The sequence below is a fragment of the Barbus barbus genome, assembly GCF_936440315.1.
Source record: "Barbus barbus genome assembly, chromosome: 13".
Taxonomy (NCBI): Eukaryota; Metazoa; Chordata; class Actinopteri; order Cypriniformes; family Cyprinidae; genus Barbus; species Barbus barbus.
This window is the reverse complement of record NC_136741.1, coordinates 12,367,899-12,376,532: the sequence shown is the minus strand read 5'-3', so window position 1 is coordinate 12,376,532 and position 8,634 is coordinate 12,367,899. Positions and strand designations below refer to the sequence as shown.

Sequence of the window (8,634 nt, the reverse complement as noted above, 5' to 3'; positions counted from 1 at the left end):
ATGACAACTTCCCGTCCTCATGTGTGTAGGGATGTGAAGCAAGTCAGGTTTCATTATTCTACTAAACCTCTGAATATCTTACCCATTTATCTGAAGATTTACCTCACAACACACAGAAATGGCTGACATTGTGCAACAACGATTAGAGGACAGAATACCAGCTCTTGAACAGTTGGAAAGAGTCGGTTTGTTCACCAATAAAGAAGTCAAGTGAGTATCGCAGTGCACACACAAACACAACAAACAGAAACAAATGGTTCTCTCCTGAAACAAACAGATTCCTCAATTAAGACTTTTGTTTCAGGTCTATTTTGAAAAGATCTACTGCTCTTGAATACAAGCTGCTCCGAACAGTTCAAAGTAAAGACGATTTTATTACATACATACAGGTCTGTATTGACAAAAAGCTGTTTAATATATTTTTGTCTTGCACATCAATCATCAGTACCTGGAACATGATAGGTTGGGTTTTGCAAATGACCTTTCTAACCAGCTGCAAGGTCCAAATAACTTGATATGTGGCATGTAATTGGGTGTTTTTGTTTATGATTTTCATCAGTATGAAATAAACGTCCTAGAGCTTATCAAGAAGAGGAGAGCAGTGAGTAGAGCTTTGGTTTATTTATTTTTTTGTAGAATATATTAAGAAATTGTGAAATGGTAAATGTAAATGGGCTATATGCACCCTGAACTGTACTGTTGTGTGTACAGAGAATTGGATACCATTTTAAACGGGAGGAAATTGAGTATCCCATCATTCATAGCATAAACCATGTTTTCAGAAGGGCTACAACAAAATGGCAGGTTGGTCAACATGAAAAAAATAACCTTACTTTAGATGTTGTAATTTGATGTCCAGTTTTTAACTTCAAATCAATGCTTTTTCTGCAGGAAGATGTGCAGCTCTGGCTTTCTCAGGTTGCCTTTAATAAGAAATGGGTATGTGATTTTGTTATTAAACATTAATCAAAAACAAGCAGATCTGTGGTAAAGTGTTGTTTTATTATGATTGCCAATTATTTCATTCTGTTCTTATCATCTTTCAATTAGGGCACAAAGTCTCAGCTCAGCAAGGTTTTGTCATCTATGTTAGCTATCCATCCTGACAAACCAGGTAAGCTTTTATTTAAAAATGAAAGTAGTTTTAGTTTTAGTTGGTTTATCTAAAAGATTTATTGTTCTATATAGCGTTCATATTTATTTACTTTAGAGGTGTACGAAATTTCATAGCAGATGGCCAGAAATAAAATAATTTCATAATGCTTGCAGCTTTGTGGATAATGGCTGCTAAGTGTGAGATGGAAGACAGGAACTCTTCAGAGAGCGCCCGGCATCTCTTCCTCCGTGCCTTCCGCTTTCATCCTGAGAATAAGAAAGTCTATCAGGAGGTTAGAGAACACGGCATCTCTTTGACTTGGCCTGAAACAACTAATAAAACATTATATTATTATAAACAGTCCACACACTGATGTTCATATAATAAAACTGTGTTAATTTGTGTGCATGCACAGTATTTCCGGATGGAGCTCATGCATGCGGAGAAACTGAGGAAACAGCAGCAGGAGTTGGAACAAGCTAAAATAGATTTGGTATGGTTATACAGTGCCCTCCAAAAGTATTGGAACAGTAAGGCCAATTCCTTTATTTTTGCTGTAGACTGAAAACATTTGGGTTTGACGTCAAAAGATGAATATGAGATGAGAGATTAACATTTCAGCTTTTATTTACAGGTATTTTCATCTGGATCTGATACACAACTTAGAAGATAGCACCTTTAGTTTGAACCCACCCATTTTTCATGTTACCAAAAGTATTGGAACAGATAGAATTATCATAGATTAAAGTGAAAAAGACTTAATATTTAGTTGCAAATCCTTTGCTTTCAATAACTGCATCAAGCCTGTGACCCTTTGACATCACCAAACTTTTGCATTCTTTTGTGATGCTTTTCCAGGCTTTCACTGCAGCCTCTTTCAGTTTTAGGGGTTGCTCCCTTCAGTCTCTTCTTTAGCAGGTAAAATGCATACTCTACAGGGTTTAAGTGTGGAGATTGACTTGGCCAGTCTAAAACCTTCCACGTCTTGCCCCTGATGAACTCCTTTGTTGTTTTGGCACTATGTTTTGGGTCATTATCTTGCTGCATGATGAAGGATCTCCCAATCAGTTTGGTTGCATCTTTCTGTAAATTGTCAGACAAAATATTTCTGTAGACTTCAGAATTAATTTTGCTGCTGCCATCATGTGTTATATCATTAATGAAGATTAATGAGCCTGTCCCAGAAGAAGCGATGAAAGCCCAAGCCATTACATTACTTGTGTAATATGTACTATAATGTACACCTTTGTACACTGTGTTTCAGATGAGCTTGTATGTTTGGGATCATGAGCAGATCCTTTCTTTCTCCAAACTTTAGCCTTTCCATCACTTTGGTCCATAAAATCAGTCCATAAAACCTTGTCCCAGAATTTTTGAGGCTCGTCTCCTATTCTTCTTGCTAATGAGTGGTTTTCATCTTCTGGTGTAGCCTCTGTACTTTTGTTCATGAAGTCTTCTGCGAACAGTAGATAGTGATACCTTCACTCATGCCCTCTGGAGGTTGTTGCTGATGTCACTAACAGTTGTTTTAGGGTCTTTCTTTACAGCTGTCACAATGTTTCTGTCATCAACTGCAGATGTTTTCCTTGATCTACCCGTTTGAGGTGTGTTACTTAGTACACCAGTGGTTTCTTTCTTCCTCAGGAGATTCCAAATGGTTGTACTTGCTATTGCCAGTGTTTGTGCAGTGGTTTGATTGATTTTTCATCTTCTCAGCTTCACAATTGCTCGTTTTTCACCCATGGACACCTCTCTGGTTTGCATGTTGGTTACACGTCTAACTAAATATAAATGCAGTCTGCACGGATCTGAAACTGAGCGCAGACATTCAGTGCTATTTATTGTTTGAAGAATCAATTAATAGGACATACCAGGGCAACAAAACACACCTGTCAGTCACATGTTCCAATACTTTTGGTAACATGAAAAATGGGTGGGTTCAAACAAAAGGTGCTATCTTCTAAGTTGTGTATCAGATCCAGATGAAAATACCTGTAAATAAAAGCTGAAATGTTAATCTCTCATCTCATATTCATCTTTTGATATCAAACCCAAATGTGTACAGTCTACAGCAAAAATAAAGGAATTGGCCTTAATGTTCCAATACTTTTGGAGGGCACTAGATCTGAGTCCTTTCTAATTTTTGCTAATTAAAAAGCAAGTGACAAAACATGTTTTCTAAATTTAGGGGGAATATACTTTTTCTTCGGACATTTTGAGTGGAAAACTTGCTGAGGTGGTGTACAGAGATGCTGCACAAAAAATTAAAGGTCAGCTAAATTCCACAGAACTATTCAACTCAACAGGTTGCATTAGCTGAGTGCTGTACATTATCTGTATCTGTCGTTTCTTATCAGGGGCTGAATTCATCTTGTCGCTGCTACAGATTGCTGCCATCTTTGACTTCACAAAGGAGCTACAGGACATCATCCTGCAAGAGTACAGTGTTTTTTTCCCTATTTTGCTTTGCTTATCATTTCTGAGATAGGACGATTTAAGCAGACATATTTCTTATTGTATTTCTTTTCTTCGTTTTTAGATGATCACCTTAATTGACTGATCTGTCATTTTTGTTGAATAATCAGCAATAAAAATGCTGCAGGAGCTATTATAAATGAACAGATTAACACTGAAACCAGTATTGGGGAAAATGCATTTACAGGAAGTCATGAAAAAGGTTATTTTTTTGGTATTTGTTTATTATATTGGTTTGTGGGTGATTTTAATCTAAGTCAGATTGACATATATTGTTTGACTGTTCATTTTTTCAGAGAAAGGAACGATTACTCTGAGTCTTCCAGAGTGCTCATGATGCCAAGCTTTTGCAAGAGACATTCTATAAGAACTGGGTAATGTTCACGGTTAACATTGGAATCTCATTGCAAAATCTCCTCCTTACACACCTTATGCAGCACTTGATTAAAATGGTGCTACTGTAGTAATATAGGCCACTTTCTATCGCCTCAAAAGACAGCTACAGGTCCTGTTGTCGTCAGGGGATACAGTATCTGCTACCCAGATCGCCATCACAGCCACCCAGTGCTTCAGCCAATCAGTTGAGATGTGGAGCTTCAGCCTCCAGACATTGGTCCATCTGGAGAGCCCAGAGGCGGGACATCTATTCCAGGAAGCCCTGAAACACGTGAATCCCAAGGTAGCAGTTGTGCCACAGCTGCCTCTAAGTGGGACAACAGATTTGCCCTAATTTGTCCATTTGAACAAATGAACTTCTTCTGAATGCTTTTCTTTAAAAAAAAGTTGAATTATAATTGAATAACAGTTCTATAGTTACATTAATGACTTGCATTGCTTTTAAGACATACAGTTTTATCCGTTAATACATTCCCTGGGACCTGACCTTGGTGTTGCAAGCACCATGCTCTACTGCTTGAGCTACAAGAATTCCTACATGTAACTGTAGTTAAGCCTCTGCTCAGTTCTGTCCTCAGTGCTCTTTGTAAACCAGCTAGTGAGAAATAGCCATGTGTGTGGGATTATGGATTATCCAACCACATGGGAACATGATACTATAGAGTGATATCCGCATGCATAATTGTCCTGTTTCATTTCTCAGTGTTTTGTCCAAACAATATGGTTCTGTCAGTTTCTTGTGGAATTAGAGATATTAAGGGAGAAAAGTGAAGGAACCCATTACTGCAATGAAATGTAATAAAATACAATGAGGTCCAAATCCTTGTAGCAGTAGTGCAAATGCTCTTATTTTCATGAATTATATAATTAGTGCAACAATTGTACATGAATTTCTGAATTTCTTTGACACAGTGTGAAGCATAAATGTTTGTGCAAAACATGTTGATCCAATTTGAGAATGTTCTAAAGAACATCTTTTGTACTTCAGTGAAAGGAAATTGATTTGAGTTGTACAAATGAGCTCCAAGAGTCAAATGTCATAAATTTGCTTGTATATATGAAGTTTATTTGCAAAAACAGATTACTCCATTTTTATTTTTATTTTCAAAAATGTTTGTGTTTTTGAGTTAATTAGCTAGTATTTTTTAGTTATTTTTTACCTAATCAAAATGACCCAACTGCAGTTTGAGTGAGATCAACTGGAATGCACAATGAAAAAACATGATTTTGGAAAATTGTTCAAATGTTTTTGCATATGAACTCTTCAAATATTAATATATTTTTTTTTATTTTCACTTTTCATTTAAACCTTAATATATTTCACTGTGGTATAGGGAGTTTGAACCCAAAGATATATTTAATAATATATCTATAATATGTTCTACAGGAAAGTCTGCCATTATGGCAGCTGCAGGCAGATTGGAGCATGACCTCACAGATACCAGAGGACACAGACCTTTTTTTCAGGCGAGACATGACTTAATATGTTTGCGTTAAAACTCATCTAAGACCAATTGATCATGGTTGATATAAAGGCAATCAGATCTTTGGCTCTTTTTTTTTTTTTTTATAGTCCTGATTACATCGTTTAATTTGAATTCTAATGTAGTTAATGTATAAAATGTATTTAAATTGCTCCTGATCCTGTACTTGCAGAAAGGGCTTCTGTCTCCAGTACCTGCAGTGTCATCTGCCATGAAGGAAAAATACCTTGAATGGTTATATAAAACTGGTGGTTACAAAAGGGCTAGAAAAACATTCACAAGGTACACATCAAATACAGCTGTGCTCTATGGTGGGGTCTGAAAAGCTGAAGCCACTAGTAAAAATATTTATTATTTTGCATTGTTCTTATGTAAAATAATTGTTTTACAAATCCCTAAACGTTATTTTCCGTTTGTTATCTACTGATATACCACTGTATATCTACTAAGGCACAAGCAATTTAAAAACAAACTCTTCTCTTGGGTGTCAGCTTACATGAACACAGACCCTTTACTAAGACATTCTTCATGAAGATGACTGAGAAAAAGAGCAGGTAAAAGTGATTTAGCATCTGGTGACAGGTGTCTAAAATATTTAGTAACCAGCAGATATGTTTATAAACACACACAGTGTATTACTGATGTGTATTATTCTCTCAGGAGACACCAAAGATGAGTAACCTGAGAGACTACTATGAGCGAGCGCTTCGTGAATTCGGATCCTCGGATGAAGGTGAGTGTGTTTCAGTGCTTTTAGCCTTTTAAAGAGGCAACTCTTTCATTCTTTGAGTAGTATATTTCACTGATCAACCAAAATAATTTGATGTCTTAGATCTCTGGATGGAATACATCAAGGAAGAGCTGGGAAGGCATGGAAACCCAGAGAACTGCGGGAAGCTCCGTTGGAGGGCTGTTAAGACCCTGGAGGGCGAATGTGTTGAGCGCTTTACCACGAAGTACACACTTCTGCAGACCGGGCATATGTAAAACCAGCATGAATCTTCAACGTGTTTTCTGTATTGTTCATTTTTGGACCACAAACTGGCTTCAGCGATTTCTCTTTGAAAAGCCCAATTTCCTGGTCCTTCTGAAATGTTTCAAACATGCTGGTATGTAGATATTTATGCTTTTCTGTTGTTCCAGTAATAAAAAAATGTATTATGACATTGTCTTTGTTAAAGAAATGCTTTACATTGAATTTTAAACAGTCTATCACTTAGACCCGCACACCAAATAAAACAAAAGTTCAATTCAAACGTAGTACAGTAGAGAAATGCTTTAGTGGGTAGCATCAATTCAAAGTCAAAATATTGACTTTTCTTTTGCATTATAAAGCTAGACATTCATTTTGCTATGATAGGTGTAATAAGTTTTTTTTTTTTTTTTTTGCCTCATGAAAAAAGTTTCTGAGGAAATATGGTAAAGAACAATGTAAAACCTATAAAACACAATGCTGCGTTAACATGAAATCAACGTAAAAACCCACCTGAAAAGTTTGACACTTGCATATAGTAGTTAATACACTGATAACATTATCAAGTTGATTACATCATATACCTTTAGTGATTAAGGACACTTCAAGTTCTCTATCAAGTTGTAAAATCAAGAATTTAAGTCATTGATTCCTCTCATTAACCATAATGTTAAGAAATAAGCTGAGATGTCATAGGTTAATGTAATAAATAAATTGCATTGTGCTTAGTCATTGGCAAGTTGAATGTTTTGTTAAAAGTAACCAAGACACACAAGCTGACTCCACTGATGATAGCAGCAAACAGGCTGAAAAGCCTGCTGATCCAGTAGTTGTTTTGTGTTTGTTCAGCTGTCACCAAGCTTTGTGTAAAGAACTGTGAACAGGTAGCATCTCTGAATCTTTCCTCTGTGGTAGCCATCAATGAGCTTAAAAGTCCATTATAAGACATGGTGGGAGACTACTTTTAATTTAGAGATACGCTTATTTTGGTTTACCAGATTACTCTTAATCACATCAACCCAGATAATACAGTAGTGAAATTTTAACAGAGTTAGAAACTAATAAAGTTTAGTAAATAATCAATTAGGTAAAAGTCAGACATGTTAAAATCCCTTTAAAATGAACTGAACAAAGCTTGGCATCAACATGGTTCCAGAATTACCCCCGATGTCATGGATGTAGTCTTGCATACAAAAAAATGTCTGAAATCCTGGGTCAGTGTTTCCTTAGCAGAATGTAGGTGAAGAGGGCCACAAGTCCAGCAGAGAGCAGGCCAATGACACACTGGTGGATGGTTATAGCACTCTCCAGTGAGTGAATGCGCTCTTCCATGGCACTGGTGTGGATGTAGTCATAGATTGAGGCCCCAATGCTCCACACCACCCAGACTGCATCCACCAACGCCTTCATTGTGGGAGACACCATTCGGTGTGTGGCTGCCCCACAGTGTAGGATCCTCACAGCAGCCCTCACTCACCCCACCCCCACTATGGGACAGAATAGAGAGTAGAATTGGTACAGCATTCTGAAAGCCTGAGGAGCAAGTAGTATTGACAGAAGACAGTATAAGCTTGACCAGCATTACCTTTTTTTAAAAAAGATTTTAGAAAAAATACCTGTAGTAGTACAACTCATAGTAAAATTTAAATATACCCTCAAAATAAAGTAGTAACACTGTCTGAAATAATGTACATACATATACAATGTACATACATATGTGACCCTGGACCACAAAACCAGTCATAAGTCGCACGGCTATATTAAAATTACATTGTATGGGTCAAAATTATTGATTTTTCTTTTAGGCCAAAAATCATTAGGATATTAAGTAAAGCTACATGTTCCATTAAGATATTTTGTAAATTTCCTACCATAGATATATCGAAATTGAATTTTTTTGATTAGTAATATATGCATTGCTAAGAACTTAATTTGGACAACTTTTCTCAATATTTGATTTTATTTGATTTATTTTGCATCCACAGATTCCAGATTTTCAAATAGTTGTATCTCAGCTAAATATTGTCCTATACTAACAAACCATACATCAATGGAAAGCTTATTTATTCAGACTATGTATAAATTTCCATAAAAAATCTATACATAGTTCCTTTTCAAAAAATTAGCATAGTGATAAAGTTCATTATTTTCTGTAATGTACTGATAAACATTAGACTTTCATATATTTTAGATTCATTACAACACAACTG

At 36.2% G+C, this 8,634-nt stretch overlaps 1 pseudogene across 1 annotated transcript; it reads left to right on the top strand.

The window, feature by feature from the left end:
• Window positions 1-10: 10 nt before the first annotated feature.
• Window positions 11-6,516, top strand: LOC306879230 (U3 small nucleolar RNA-associated protein 6 homolog; annotated as a pseudogene). Its single transcript, XR_013785868.1, has 18 exons — window positions 11-210; window positions 305-389; window positions 560-601; window positions 712-804; window positions 892-939; window positions 1,051-1,114; window positions 1,270-1,388; window positions 1,512-1,589; window positions 3,285-3,366; window positions 3,454-3,535; window positions 3,868-3,945; window positions 4,067-4,250; window positions 5,355-5,434; window positions 5,541-5,553; window positions 5,624-5,733; window positions 5,943-6,005; window positions 6,112-6,184; window positions 6,284-6,516. The product of XR_013785868.1 is annotated as a U3 small nucleolar RNA-associated protein 6 homolog (transcript).
• Window positions 6,517-8,634: the final 2,118 nt, after the last annotated feature.